This window comes from Haemaphysalis longicornis, unplaced genomic scaffold (assembly GCF_048455015.1).
Source record: "Haemaphysalis longicornis isolate Haplotype H1 unplaced genomic scaffold, Haemaphysalis longicornis Haplotype H1 scaffold_2, whole genome shotgun sequence".
Classification (NCBI taxonomy): domain Eukaryota; kingdom Metazoa; phylum Arthropoda; class Arachnida; order Ixodida; family Ixodidae; genus Haemaphysalis; species Haemaphysalis longicornis.
In genome coordinates this window covers 149,785,983-149,801,725 of record NW_027526295.1, presented here as the reverse complement: position 1 = coordinate 149,801,725, position 15,743 = coordinate 149,785,983, and the positions used below count along the sequence as shown (strand labels likewise).

At 46.5% G+C, this 15,743-nt stretch overlaps 1 long non-coding RNA gene across 1 annotated transcript; it reads left to right on the top strand.

The window, feature by feature from the left end:
• Positions 1-2,671: 2,671 nt before the first annotated feature.
• Positions 2,672-5,826, top strand: LOC144170926 (uncharacterized). Its single transcript, XR_013322702.1, has 4 exons — positions 2,672-2,830; positions 3,880-3,961; positions 4,433-4,519; positions 5,183-5,826. It is a non-coding gene; the product is annotated as an uncharacterized LOC144170926 (long non-coding RNA).
• The last annotated feature ends 9,917 nt before the right edge of the window (positions 5,827-15,743 follow it).

Here is a 15,743-nt window from a genome sequence, read left to right as displayed (position 1 = left end):
TAAGTCGACCCTCATCACCGCTGTTTCTCCTGCTTTGCAACACTAGTGCAAGCTGCGCCATTTTTTTTTTTTTTTCGTTGGCCAAGCAGCCCGGCAAAAATCGCCTGGGAAACATTCGCCTCAGGTGAAACTAGGTTAGACACACCCGCATTGCGTGTGAACTGAAAAGAGAAAACTAACCAAGAAACAAGAAGCAGAAGCGAACAACGAAGACGTCTGAATGGCAACCGATTCTTCGCTGCCATCGTAGGTGTACGCACTCGCAAGGATCATTCCCCACTGTGCCTGCGTGATCTCGGCCCACTGAAGCATTCGTAACCCGCCCTCAGCCTTGAAAAGACAGACCGACTTCGGTGTTTGGCTCTACAGCACGTATAATAAAACCAACCAACGAGAAACAACGGAACGGGAACTAATTTACGAGTACCCGATTCGCCGTAAAGCCAAACGCTTGTTTACTACGACGGCTTTGCGAATAGACGTGTGCGGAAACAGAGTAGTGTAATATACGAGCTCAATCACGGTTGCTCCGGAGTGTTGGAAGTCGGCGGCCGACGAGGCATAATTGGAACAAGGCTCGCACATTTCACGCCTCAGCTCCGCACCGCGGCCGGGATGTTTAGTCCCACACTCCTTCACGGTAGCAGTCGTGACCACACGTACTCAGCAACGGTCTCGATAAAGTGGAGTATTCAACGCACACTTCAGTAACTCCGTGCTATTGTAGTCGAGTGCAGCCGCTTCACGTGTGGGTTCCGTACGATAACAGGGCTGATATATTTTTTAGGGCTCCGCTGCTTTGTACCGCTCTATATAGCTGCTCGCACGACGTGCAGTTAATGCGTATTGACAAATATAAAAAGAAACAGCAACAATCGGTGGGCGTGGCCTGTGTTTTTGAGAAAGGTCGTAGAGTTCTATAGATTTTTGTCACGAACGACCCACCGCCTAGAGACGATGAATTGTTGCAGCCAGGCTGAAGGCGGGGAAGGAAGACAACGCTGTAAACGGCTTCGTGATTGTAATAAGGAAGACTGGGGAAGCAGAGCCCGTGAGAGCGATTTCTTCGGAAAGATTGCTTCGGAGATTGTCACGGGCGCACGGCTGAATTGCTGTCGATTCGGGGCAGTTTTTTCGCTCGGCTTGGGCAGAAACGAGAATTCGCCCCGAACCCGCTCACGAGAAAAAGACCGATGTACCCCCAAGGCAACCACCCCAGCCTATTTCTGTTTTCTGACTTTGTTATTTGATCACCCGCGGAGTTCTTTGCTCAGAGTCGAGCAGACAAAACGCCACACGCAGTGCAGAAGCAACGTGACTTCGTGAAGCCGGCAACGTTGGACACGACGGCGGCAGATACAAGGTCATGTGACTGTACCGGCGGGAAGACTAGCCAGTGCCGCATCATAATGTCTATGCTGTTTTCATGTCTCATTGTGCGTCTGCGTGTCTGTGTACGGGTGTGGTGGTGGGAGGACACAAACTTTGGGGAAAACGCGTGAAAAGCAGGTCGAACAGTTCGTGCGCTGCTCAAGTAAATTGACCGCGCACATGAAGGGAAACTGCAAAGCTAAGAGAAGCCTTCCTGCTTGGCCGCTCGGATTCCCAACCGTCTCATAAAATAGTGACCGCGTGCGTATTCGAAAAATAACCTTTCTGTGGTCGTTCGCTCGTCTCACGAACGGGTATCATCCCCGCACGAATTTTTAGAATGCCCTCGTATGTCCGCAAAATGCTTATTTAAAATAAAAGCAGCTTCTGCAGCCGTGGTATAAAATATATAATGAATCAGGGAAAGCATGCCGTCGCCTTGTGTGTTGTAAATGCGGAGGCGGCAACTCGACCGCGAATGCAGGTATTCCTTATTTCTGGAATATTTTAAAGTAGGCCCATAATTAACTTGAACGTCTTGATTGGAAACAAGGCATCACTGCGTTTTTGAATTATAAAATAAACGTAGAACCTTTTGCCAAATGAACAACCAGAAGCAACCTTAATGCGACCGGCCTCCGTAATACACAGTCCCGAAACTGTCTTCGCAGGTTTCCAATTCCTATAGATCCATTGACGAAGCTATACCCATTGAGGTCGGCAAACGTGCAGTGAATATCGTTTTCATATACACCGAGAGTGGGATTTGAACGCACGACTTCAGGCGTACGTGCAAAACGCTTACGGGGCAGGCCCCTAAGTCGTGCATGTCGTGGTGAAAGAGCCGCTTTCTGGTGTCACCAACGACTGGGACGTTATCCCTATGGGACTCTACTTTGCAGTTCCGTATGAAGAGTGGTCTATCCGTACACTCTAATCCTTGTAACCCATAATGTAACTTCTAAACGGAAGTAACCTATAAAATAAAGGTTACAATGGATCTATTTTGATGTTTTCTTTATCCCAGTCCATTCTAAGGGTTACAAGCGTGAAGTCAAAAGCGGTTTATACGTTACATTAATGATTTATAGGTTACATCAACAAAATCCGAAATGTAACCTTTACGTTGTAACCTATAAAACGCCCTCTAACCTATAAGAAATGCTCGTCGCGCCTTCTCTCCAGGCGGCCGTTGATTTCTCCGTTGCATGACGGGATATAGAGAAATGGCGGCGCCCGCAGGCCCGGTGGCCGCATTTTCGCGCCACTCGAGCCTTTTTGCCGCTGTGATACCCCTACGATGAAGCGAGGATTGCTGTTACAAGACTTATTTGCCGGCGTGAGTCGCGGAGGCTGCGGCGAGCCCATTTGTGACTGGCAGCGCTACACGGCCCGTTCTACGACCAGCATCAAGTTCGCATGTTGGACCAATGCCCCGGCGCCAGTGAAAGCGAACTCGGTGAGTATATTCCCGTAACGGTTTCCGTGTTTTCATTGGATGTATCTTTTCGCTGGGGGCTTTTCAATTTGAAATTGCAGCATTCGAGAGGGATTTTTGTTACCCGACTGGTTGCTTCGCTGGACGTTTTCTGTTGCCCGCGACGGCAATTGAATGAAATCGCGGGCTTGCGTTCGTTGCGTCAGACTAGAGCGGACGATCGGGAAAGCCCGTACATTATAACAGATAACGGCGCTCGTGACCTGCTTTCTGCTCTGCGCGCCTTCGCCATTTGTTGAGCGTTTTGTTTACGGTGTTGGCTGCATCGGGCGCACTTGACGGGTTATTGGCCCATGTAATTGTCAGGTAGCTCTGCTTGAATATTTGAATTTTTTCCCAATGAAGTCTTATATTATCGCGCTATTCTCTGGGTATTATCATTTTGTTTCAGCCGTCGGGAAATGTTCATTTTTCTCGCTGCATATATTCGGAATGGTGTCTATTAATTGGTCTTGTAATATATCTGGATAAACACAAGGTGTGTGCTGCAGAAAAGTAGTCCACTAAATGCTGCCCGAAATTTCTAGACTCACTTTTGCCCAGCACAAGCCTCTTTTTTTGTGAAAGTTTGCCCTACCGCACAATAAAAAGTTTTCATATGTACAACACTCTTCATTTTTGTCATTCTTTTCCTTGAGTGGGTAAATTTGGTGTTAGTCATTTTGAGGTAGCGGGGCATTTTCACCATGTTAAGTGGGTTTATTATTCTCATTCGCACAAATCAGTCGTTTATTTATTCGCGTGGTATTGCAGGGCAAATGGTTTTCTCGCGTGATACTAGTGTAGTGCAGTAAAGCGACTTTACAGAATGGTGGTATGTATGAGCCAGCATGCAGGCTGCTTGATTGTTGTTGTTTTTTGATGATACAGAAATTGTGACGAATTAAACAGAGACAAGTGCAGGTGTAAAAACGGGTGCTGCACCCTCATCGGTTCCTGGCTGTTCGTAAAGTGTGGTTGCATCTGGCTACCTATGCTATGACTTATGAGCACTACTGTTTTTCTTGCAGGCAGTGTTCTTTGAGCTGACAACCAGGACTCTCCTGCGTATGACACAAGTTGAAATGAAGTCTGATTTCCGTGGAAACAACGGTATGAAAATGCAATAACTAAAATACATTCATTCAGATATTCTTTGTAAAGATGGCACCCAGGCCTGCACAGACAAAAATATGAATCTCTTGTAAAAATGCGAGGCCTTGCTTCAAGTGTTATGGTGTTATATTTCGTATCTTATTTTGCCTCATGTTTAGTGACTCTTTCTATCAGTTCGTTACTACATGAAGATTATGAATTCACATAACGATTTCCTCAGCATGGAGCTTTGTAGTTTTTAGCAACTCTAGCTATTCTATAAGATGCGTGGTTTTGCAGAGCACACAAGAAGAACTCTTTTTCGAATAGAGCTCTTTAAGAAAGCTCCAGTTGTTAGTGAATGCTTGTGCTGTGTTCTTTTCTTCGTCTTGTCAAGTTTGAGGTGTTCTTTCATTATGAATGTATACCAACTGCCCAGCTCTAAAGCCTATTACATTTTAACCCAAATAACCCTTTGAGTCATTACAGGTACAGACCTCCCGGGAATGCCACTTGAAGATCGGTGCAAGTTCTAGATGTATCCTCTCCCACAACACATTTGGACGAAGAAAAAATGTAAGTTGGCGATTCCTTTTTACGATTAGCCGAGGAAAAAACCACTGGTAGAAGAACACTTTACTGAAATGAAAAACGTTTCGGCTTCCACGTGGGATCCTCGTTCAAAATAAAACTGTCAGCACAAAAACGGGGGGGGGGGGGGGGGCGATGTTTAAGTACAGCCAAAAATGTGACGCAGACGGCGTCAGCATCGTGAAAGGACGTGTCCTGGGTTTAGTGCGACGTTCGCCCTTTTGCGTGTACTAGTGATTCCACATGAAGGCGCGGAAATGTTTTTGCTTTCTCTTTTGCAAATGTATGTCAGTTTATCTCGTAGCCCAAAGTTTGTGCCCGTTCTGGGTGAGCATACAGAAACATTTCGCGAGATAAACAGGAACACGGCGCGATTAAAATTCGGGAAGGTTGGCCGATATGACTATAGTGGCTTCGCGTTGTTCTCAACAATGCGGCCAAATTACTCTGTGTAACGAGAACTGAAATGATGTGAAATTATTTGAAAGGCCGTAAATCACTCCTCCTTCGGTGTGGCCTTTCATTTCATTATCTGGTCTACGTCTTCATTTTCGTACAATATATTTTTCGTACTTCACATGCCTGTGGTTTGGTGTGAGGGGCTCATGGTTGCACTGGATTTTGTTCTTTTTCTGAAATTTTCTGTAGATGGCTCTTCAAGGTGGGGAAATCCAAGTGACGGCCCCTCACATATATACCTCCATCTGCGGCCGCAGGAAACAAGTTATTCAGATGACCTCGGGAAATCTTCAGCGTGCCCTGATTTTGTGCCTGCTTGTGTACTACGGATATTGCGAAGCTTATCTCTGAATTTTTCCAAGCGCCTTTTTTCATGCAGGAAATTATAGATCCCATTTAAAGTTTGTCCAAAAGACAGATTGCAATCGGCCTAGAAACTTGTTAGTGCTGCATAAAAAACGATAACTTGGCGTGGGAATCACAACTCAGGTGGAACTGTAAACAGGAACCTAAGAGGGAAGTGTAAAGATGCATTCGTAAAGACAAGTGAATTCCAAGTGTATATTAGACTCTGAGTGAAACAGAGAATGTAGAGAACATAGCCGTAAACACTGCTTTGTATGAAACAGTGAATTTGTAATAAATGTTCTTTCTACTTTCCCACATTCGGCGTCTTTTTCTGTGGGGAACCATGACAATAACGCTGTACTGGGAAAGTGCACCTCTGAGAACCATCTTATAAATGTAGCTCAAACTTGAATTCGTCTGAAATGGTTCAATTGCAGTACCAAACAATTCGAAATACTTTGCATACATCCGTGCAAATATTGAGGTAAAGAATCTGTATATTTGGCCATGTTTGTGAAGCTGTTCACGCAACATTTATTAAACAGGTTTAATAAGGATATATGAATAAACCGAGTTTTACCTGAAAGTCTAAAGCAATATAGGAAACACCAGTTCGCCCAGGAATCCGCACTCGTCTAATACTCAGTAAGGAACGATAATTACATTGGGGTGGTTCGCAGCTTTGCTTTTTAATAAATAGCCCACAGGAGTTTCATAATATTAAATGTGGATGTTCAAAACTACTGATGCCAAACTTCTGGAAATGAGCTCCTTTTAAATGTGCAAATATGTGTGCCTGTACTGCAATTCTCTTTTGATAATCATGGCCTAAGTTGTCAGACAGGAATTTTTGTCTTAAGGCTATGTTATCATAACTTTGGCGTCCTTTTGGAGTATGCTATCAAGTGCATGTTTCCACTAAAGCTTGGTTTCACTAAAGCCTAATGTTGTTTAACTAAAGCTAAAATTCATGCCCGCAATTTACAAAAGACCTATCATGCATGTTTGATGCTGGTTTCTTAAACGGCACAAAGCTGATTCAAACATCAAATTTAGTTATGCCTGTTTATAAGACTTAAGCGTTGCCAATACTCACCAAGATTTGTGGGTGACAACCTGGGTAACGATTATCGAACAGGTAATGCAATGCATATATATTAAGAAAACATTTTCAAGCTTTTTAGCACTGCAATTTTAGGAATTGTAAAAGTAACTTCTCTTTTAGCCCCAGCCGTGTGGCCGGCAGTTTATTCAAGGGACGAATAAAAGACACCTGACGCAAAAGTTTAGACGGCGCAATGGACAGCATGGTCGCACATATCGTCTTCCACTAACGCGATATTTGTTTACCACGCGGGAAAGGCGCCTTCGGGGCGTCGCCACAGCTGCGCCGGCGAAAGCGCGCCTGGCGCGCAACATGACACCTTCCAGGTGTGTGGCCTTGAACGGCGGTAGATGTAACTTATATATAGGTATACATGCTGAAAGCGGCAAAGTAACCCATAACTGAGTAACCCTTACGTGTATACGTATATAAGGGTTACAAAGATATAGGTTACATTTGTACCTTAAAAATTATAGGTTACAAAAATTCGAAAATGTATACCTCTATTAAGGGTTACCCAGCTTAGAGTGTACTGCGGAATCCGGCATCCGTTTGTACGGGGCACTCCCTCAAAAATTCGTACGGCCACAGAAATGAAACAAACAAAAAGAAAGCGTGGAGCTGTTGAAAGCAAGAAGCAGCCGCGTCGGCGGATTGCCTCGAAAGCGCGTCATCCCTATTTCATATTTGCCGCGCTTTCGAGGCGCTTTTTCAAAGAAAGTGCTACGAGTTGTGCCGCGCCTCCGCCAGATGGCGCCACAGGTCCTGCGACCGAGGGAAGCAGCAGTGCAACATCCCCCTCGCGAGGGGCACGATCAAATGCAGAGCATTTCCGGGGGCGCACGACGTTAAGTAGTTTGCGTTACGTTAATGTTGTTGCACTTGTGGCAACTGCTGACGAGAGAGCGCTCGTCAGCAGTAATTTGAATGAGTCAACGATATAAGGCGCGTTCGCAGCGTCCCATTCTGTGTCGGCTTTGTGGCGCAGTGGGTAGAGCATCATGTACATTGCGTTCCGCCCGCAGGGTCGAGGGATCGAAACCGGGCGCCGGGTAGTATTTTTTTTTATAGTACACTCTAAGCTGGGTAACCCTTAATAGAGGTATACATTTTCGAATTTTTGTAACCTATAATTTATAAGGTACAAATGTAACCTATATCTTCGTAACCTTTATATACGTATACACGTAAGGGTTACGCAGTTATGGGTTACTTTGCAGCTTTCAGCATGTATACCTTTATATAAGTTACATCTACCGCCGTCCAAGGCCACACAAATTGGAAGGTGCGATGTTGCGCGCCAGGCGCGCTTTCGCCGGCGCCGCTGTGGCGACACTCCGAAGGCGCCTTTCCCGCGTGGTGAACAAACATTGCGTTAGTAGAAGATATGTGCGACCATGCTGTCCATTGCGCCGTCTAAACTTTTGCGTCGGATGTCTATTCTTCGTCCCTTGAATAAACTGCCGGCCACACGGCTGGGGCTAAAAGAGAAGTTACTTTTATAATTCCTAAAACAGCAGTGCCAAAAAGCTTGAAAATGTTCTCTTAATATATATGCATTGCATTACCTGTTCGATAATTGTTACCCAGGTTGTCACCCAAAAATCTTCGTGAGTATTGGCGACGCTTAAGTCTTATAAACAGGCATAACTAAATTTGATGTTTGCATCAGCTTTGTGGCGTTTAAGAAACCAGTATCAAACATGCATGATAGGTCTTTTGCTAAATTGAGCTTTAGTTAAACAACATTAGGCTTTAGTGAAACCAAGCTTGAGTGGAAACATGCACTTGATAGCATACTTCAAAAGGACGCCAAAGTTATGATAACATAGCCTTAAGCCAAAATTTATTGTCTGACAACCAAGGCCATGATTATCAAAAGAGAATTGCAGTACATGCACACATATTTGCGCATTTAACAGGAGCACATTTCCGGAAGTTTGGCATCGGTAGTTTTGAACATTCACATTTATTATTATGAAACACCTGTGGGCTATTTAATTAAAAGCAAAGCTGCGAACCATCCCAACGTTATTATCGTTCCTTAATGAGTATTAGACGAGTGCGGATTCCTGGGCGAATTGGTGTTTCCTATATTGCTTTAGACTTCCAGGTAAAAATCGGTTTATTCATATATCCTTATTAAACCTATTTAATAAATGTTGCGTGAACAGGTTCACAAACATGGCCAAATATACAAATTCTTTACCTCAATATTTGCACGGATGTATGCAAAGCATTCCGAATTGTTTGGATACTGCCATTGAACAATTTCAGACGAATTCGAGTTTGAGGTACATTGATAAGATGGTTCTCAGGGGTGCACTTTTCCAGTACAGCGTTGTTGTCGTGGTTCCCCACAGAAAAAACGCAGAATGTGGGAAAGTAGAAAGAACATTTATTACAAATTCACTTTTTCATACAAAGCAGTGTTTATGGCTATGTTCCCTACATTCTCCGTTTCACTCAGTCTAATATTACACTTGGAATTCACTCGTCTTTACGAATCCACCTTTACACTTCCCTCTTAGGTTCCTGTTTGCAGTTCCACCTGAGTTGTGATTCCCACGCCAAGTTATCGTTTTTTATGCAGCACTAACAAGTTTCTAGGCCGATTGCAATCTGTCTTTTGGACAAACTTTAAATGGTATCTATAGTTTCCTGCATGAAAAAAGGCGCTTGGAAAAATTCAAAGATAAGCTTCGCAATTCACGTAGCACACAAGCAGGCACAAAATCAGGGCACGTTGAAGATTTCCCTGCTTGTTCCCTGCTGCCGCAGATGGAGGTATATATGTGAGGGGCCGTCACTTGGATTTCCCCACCTTGAAGAGCCATCTACAGAAAATTTCAGAAAAAGAACAAAATCCAGTGCAACCATAAGCCCCTCACACCAAACCACAGGCATGTGAAGTACGAAAAATATATTGCACAAAAATGAAGACGGAGACCAGAGAATGAAATAAAAGGCAACACCAGAGGAGTGATTTACGGCCTTTCCTAATATAATCGTTACACAGAGTAATTTGGCCGCATTGTTCAGAACAACGCGAAGCCACTATAGTCATACCGGCCAACCTCCCCGAATTTTAATCGTGCCGTGTTCCAGTTTATCTCGCGAAATGGTTCTGCATGCTCACCCAGAACAGGCAGAAACTTTGGGCTACGAGATAAACTGACATACATTTGCAAAAGAGAAAACAAAAACGTTTCCGCGCCCTTCATGTGGAATCACTCGTACACGCAACAGAGCGAACGTCGCACTAAAGCCAGGAAACGTGCTTTTACGATGCTGACGCCACCTGCGTCACATTTTTGGCTGTACTTAAACATCCTCCTCCGCCTCCCCCCCCCCCCTGTGTGCCATCTTTACAAAGAATATTGGAATGAATGTGTTTTAGTTATTGCATTTTCATACCGTTGTTTCCGCTGAAATCAGACTTCATTTCAACTTGTGTCATGCGCAGGGGAGTCCTGGTTGTCATCTCAAGGAACACTGCCTGCAAGAAAAAACAGTAGTGCCGATAAGTCATAGCATAGGTAGCCAGATGCAACCACACTTGTTGAACAGCCAGGATCCGATGTTGGTGCAGAACCCATTTTTACACCTGCACCTGTCTCTGTGTAATTCGTCACAATTTCTGTATCATCAAAAAACAACAATCAAGCAGCCTGCATGATGGCTCATACATAATTCTGTAAAGTCGCTTTATTGCACTACACTAGGATCACGCGAGACAATCATTTGCCCTGCAATACCACGCGAAAAAAAAACGACTGATTTGTGCGGATGAGAATAATAAACCACTGAACATGGTGGAAATGGCCCGCTGTCTCGAAATGACTACACCAAATTTACCCACTCAAGGAAAAGAATGAAAAAAATAGTGCTGTACATACGAAAACTTTTTATTGTGCGGTAAGGCAAACTTTCACCAAAAAGAGGCTTGTGCTGGACAAAAGTGAGTTTAGAAATTTCGGGCAGCATTTAGTGGACTACTTTTCTGCAGCACACACCTTGTGTTTATCCGGATATATTACTACAAGACCAATAAAATGGACACCATTCCGGATATATGGAGCGAGAAAAATGAACATTTCCCGAAGACTGAAACAAAATGATAATACCCAGAGAATAGCGCGATAATATAAGACTTTAATGGGAAAAAATTCAATTATTCAAACAGAGCTACCTGACAATTACATGGGCCAATAACTCGTCAAGTGCGCCCGATGCAGCGAACAGCGTAAACAAAACGCTCAACACATGACGAAGGCGCGCAAACAGAGCAGAAAGCAGCTCACGGGCGCCGTTATCTGTGCTTTCCCGATCGTCCGCTCTAGTCTGACGCAACGAACGCAAGCCCGTGATTTCATTCAATTGCCGTCGCGGACAACCGAAAACGTCCAGCAAAGCAACCAGTCAGGTAACGAAAATCCCTCTCGAATGCTGCAATTTCAAATTCAAAAGCCCCCAGCGAAAAGATACATCCAATGAAAACACGGAAACCGTTACGGGAATATACTCACCAAGTTCGCTTTCACTGGCGCCGGGGCATTGGTCCCACATGCGAACTTGATGCTGGTCGTAGAACAACGGCCCGTGTAGCGCTGCCAGTCACAAATGGGCTCGCCGCAGCCTCCGCGACTCACGCCGACAAATAAGTCTTGTTACAGCAATCCTCGCTTCATCGTAGGGGTATCACAGCGGTTAAAAGGCTCGAGTGGCGCGAAAACGCGGCCACCGGGCCTGCCGGCGCCGCCATTTCTCTATATCCCGTCATGCAACGGAGAAATCAACGGCCGCCGGGAGAGAAGGCGCGACGAGCATCTCTTAGAGGTTACAGGGCGTTTTATAGGTTACAACGTAGAGGTTACATGTCAGATTTTGTTGATGTAACCTATAAATCATTATTGTAACCTATAAATCGCTTTTAACCTCACGCTTGTAACCGTTAGAACGGACTGGGATAAAGAAAACATCAAAATGAATCCATTGTAACCTTTATTTTATAGGTTACTTCCGTTTAGAAGTTACATTATGGGTTACCCGGATTAGAGTGTAGGGAGGGGTGCGGTGCGGACTACGGACGTCAACGCGGGTGACATCGTGAGTTACTGAAATGCTCTGCATTTAAAGGATATTCGCTGTGCTAAGAAAGGTAGGGTTTGCTACGACTGGCATCCGAGGGGATGTACGGGTCACACGCAGTAATTGAGAAGCAAGTGCTATGAAGGAAGACTGCGATGATCTCGCCTCGTAATAAATAGGTATGTGACAACGCCTCCATCAAGAATGTATTAGGACTGGAAGTTCCCGAGGAAAGGATTGCAGCATTCTATTGAGGACGACTTCAGAGCCAAAGTTCCAAAGGCGAAGGAATCAATGATCGAACCGAGTTAAAGCAGTGACACCACCTAGTAATACCGCCAAGGCTGCAGTGTATAATAAACCAGAAATATTTGCCTTTAGCCGCAAATTCCTTTACTACGCGGTGCTTGTAAAGACAGCGACACACAGCATGCCCAGCACAACTTCTGTCTTGATATTATTATTTCCTGTGTGGAACGATTAATCCTTTTGACCATTTCTTAAAGAGGCGGAGAATAAATTTTGGCGTTTGGCATATCCAAAGCCTGTATCGGCTGGTATGACATACGTCTATCTTAATTTTCATTGAAGCAGCAGGGAGATCAAAAATACAGCCTGGAATCACTCTATTTTGAAGTTTTAGGCTCTCGGGAAATAAAGAGAGTACACGCGCCCGTGAATACCAATTCCTCTTACAACAGTGTATTTGAGCCTTGAAAAGCACACGGGCTTCGCAAACAGCAGCCTCCGTTCCGGGAAGCAGCCAATTCTCTTGTAAGGTGTCTTTCGCGCGTCACTCGTGTACCATATATAGCCTGTGTTGTATGTGGACCAAACAGGCCCGATCCGACAAACCTCTTCAGGTGGAACGCATTCTATTGTTCTACCTGCGGAAGTACAGGGTTTAACAATTTAGGCCTCTTTAAAAATGTATTCGAAACGGGCCGCTTCGATTGGCGGGAGCACGGATGTTTTTAAAAGCCCGTGGCGCTATTTTCGAAGATTGCCAGCTATATGCGTATATTGCTTGCGTATTCGGACGCAGCTTGTTTCACCCTTGGTACTTAAGCGCAGTTGTTGAGGGAGGGTTTTGAGCGCACTATCGTCAATCGTCTTTACGGCGGGACCGGCCTACGCAAAAAGGCGACGTGAAACTTGGACACACCTCGATAACGTTCCTCCGATGAAGGGAGTGGCTTGCTCTGAGGAAGAGACGCTTCTTGTGAATTCTTGTCCACCCCCTTCTGATTTCCATCCAGCTCTGTCGTCCGCCATGTTTTGTCGGACACCGCATTGTCAGATATTTGTTTTGAGAAAATTGCCCCAGCAAGCCTTTAGCAACAGAGGAGCCCACCGGGCACGAAGGTGAGAGATTAAAGTATATTGATGCATGTGAGGAAAGGACCGGACTCTCGTACTCGCAGGTACGTGTGAGCCGTTTGATAGATGTATCGGCCCCACGGCCGGCGCTAAGAATTTAGCCGATTGTTTATCGCTAATTGTCCGTTTATCGCACAGGCTCAGTTATCTCGCTTGTCCACGCGCCAAGTCGTGTGCAGCCCGTCAGGCTTTATTCGCTGCGGTCGTGCGAGATATGATGCAGATATACACGCCCCGTACTCAACGTGTACGCTCATTTGTTCCAAGCTTACGCACGGTCCATCATATCTCGGAAGGTTGTATGACGCGCTGGCCCGCCTTCCGTGCATGCGTTCGTGAGCAAGCAGACAGAATCTTAAAGACTGAATCTCTATTGTAGACGCCTCTTGGTTCGAAGCGGGAATAATCGCTGATGCCGATATACGTCCGATTCTAGACACAGACGCAAGCAAGCGCGTATACGTGCCTCGCCTTATTTATTGCTCGATGAAGAACCACCCGCGTTTCGCACTCGGTGCATGCCCAACAGAGCCGATCAGGCCAGCCGCGCACAAGGCGGGCTCTTACAGCCGTTCAACGCGTGCGCGCATGCGCATCAGTGATGGTCGCGGGTGGGGCTTCGTTAGGGAGCAAAACTGTGAGGAACAAAAGTGCTCGCACCGTATCTACACCACCTGCGTACAGACAAGGCATGCTTCTGTAGCGGTCGAGAGACGGCGAAGTGATTCCGGCCGAGATTGCGAAGGGGCCGGCAACTGGGCCGCTGACCCATAGTTGGCAGTCTGCGCCGAGTCGCATATCGCCGTCGTTGTCGCCACAAAAAGGACCGCCTGACCTGCAGTCGTCGTCGGCGCCTTTTGTCCGCCTTGTTTTTCTGGGCGTGCTGCGTGGCGGTGGTGGCCACAAAGGGTGCGGACGCGGCCGCCTTTTAACTGGACGAACCTTGTATACGACTCGAAACGGGAATTTGCACTCGGATCGCCGCGCGGCCTGAGAACGGATATAGAAGGAAGATGCGCGTTCCGTTGTTAGGAGTTGCGATGTGTGCGAAAGGTAGAGGTAATGATCGACGGAGTGTTGGAGAGTGTTGCTTTGCTGGGTGCTACAGTCGGCGTCCTTTGTGTGCTCTGCGATTGTTGCTGCGGCTACAGTTGTTTTACAGCGAAACTGTTTGTGGCTAGGACTGTGGATTTTTCGTGCATGTGATTAGGGCTAGCTCGGCCGTACGCGTCTTTGAAGCGCAAGGAGTTCAATTGCGTGAACGTTCGTACGTACGCGTTTGCTTGTTTGTTTTTGTTTTTTGCTTTCTCGCTTGCTTGTGTCTGTGCGAGCATGCACGCATGCTTGCTTCCTTACTTTTATTAGATGCGACGCATCTCTTGCTCTGTGGCATGTCCCTCCTGCGTCGGCGTCGGCGGCGTCCGCACGCCACCTGCGCATGCGCGACTCTCCTCCGCTCTTCTCTCCGCCAGCTGTGCGCAACACTCTCACTCCGTCTCATTATCATAAACAACAGCTGCGTGCGCGCGCTTCGCTCGCTTCACTCCGCTCCCGTCGCGCAAGTGCGCGCATGCGCGGCTCTCCTCCGCTGTCTCCTCTCCTTCAGGCGCTGTGAATATAAAGAGGGTAGCGCGCTGCGGCGGTTCAGTCAGCGCTCGCTCTCGTTCGGCTTCGCGTCACTTTGCTTGACGACTGCGTGCTTGACTTGATTCTTCCGATGAAGACGTGATGGAAGCGACGGTCCCTTCATGAAAAGTAAAATTACGCCCATCTTCCCGCGTATGAGAACACCCGCTTGTGATGGAATGCATCATACGCGTTCACAACACGCTTCACCCGATTTAGAGAATCAACCCAATGGAAACGCCAATTGAACCCCCCGATGCGTCGCATCACACCAGGGTTCCCTCGCGGGAAGATGGGCGTAATTTTTTTGTCTCCACACTTCCTGCCTGCCTCCCCCGATTAAACTGTCACCGACCGTGTCGATGTCTACCCTACTCGAACAACGGACGGAATTCCGGTATGCACTGTGTACTGTTACAAATCGACTGTGGCGTACTTGTGTGTTGATAGGGCGCGAAGGCTTCAACAGCGCACTTCTATCATCCTCGTTGGTAATTTTAACACCTACATCTCCAGACGCGATTTCTGTTTGAGTGCTTTAGTTCCAAGTGCCACACCAATTGCGCGACCTTCACTCGCCACCATCGCTCGTGCATAGACTTTTATCTGGCTAAGGACGTGTCCATGATTGAGCCCGCTCCGAAGAGTGTGTATCGTAGCGACCACAAGGTCATCGCCGCCACCATCACGACCACGAAGTAATGACCAATTTATGAAGGCAAATAATGATCAGCGGGCAAGACAATAAACGTGCGTGCGTAGCTTTTGAAACGATGAACACCAATCAAGACGATGAGTGAGTTTGTCCCTTTCTTCAAAATCCCGTGTGACACCCCCCCCCCCCCCCCCCCCTCAGATTACCTGGTGATCCACTTTCACAAAGTGACTCTGATTTTTTGTTTCTGCATAACGAACTTTCTAAGTGCATCTCCGAGGTTTCCGTCCATAGACGTTCAGTGCGCTATCGCTAGTCCGGCGGAGTAGCAGCGGCGCACCGTCCTCGGTTGGCAGGGGAAAAATCTCGGCTGTCCTAGTTTTGCGCTTGGATGTAACAAACGCATTTGCACGCGTTTGTGCGAACCCGTCTTCGTAAGTGATGCGGGCGTGAAATAGGAGGACGTCCAATGGATCGATCGCACGCTCTTTATCATTTTTCGTTGTTTTTGTTTGCCTCGCTACACGGGGAAAGCTGGATGAACG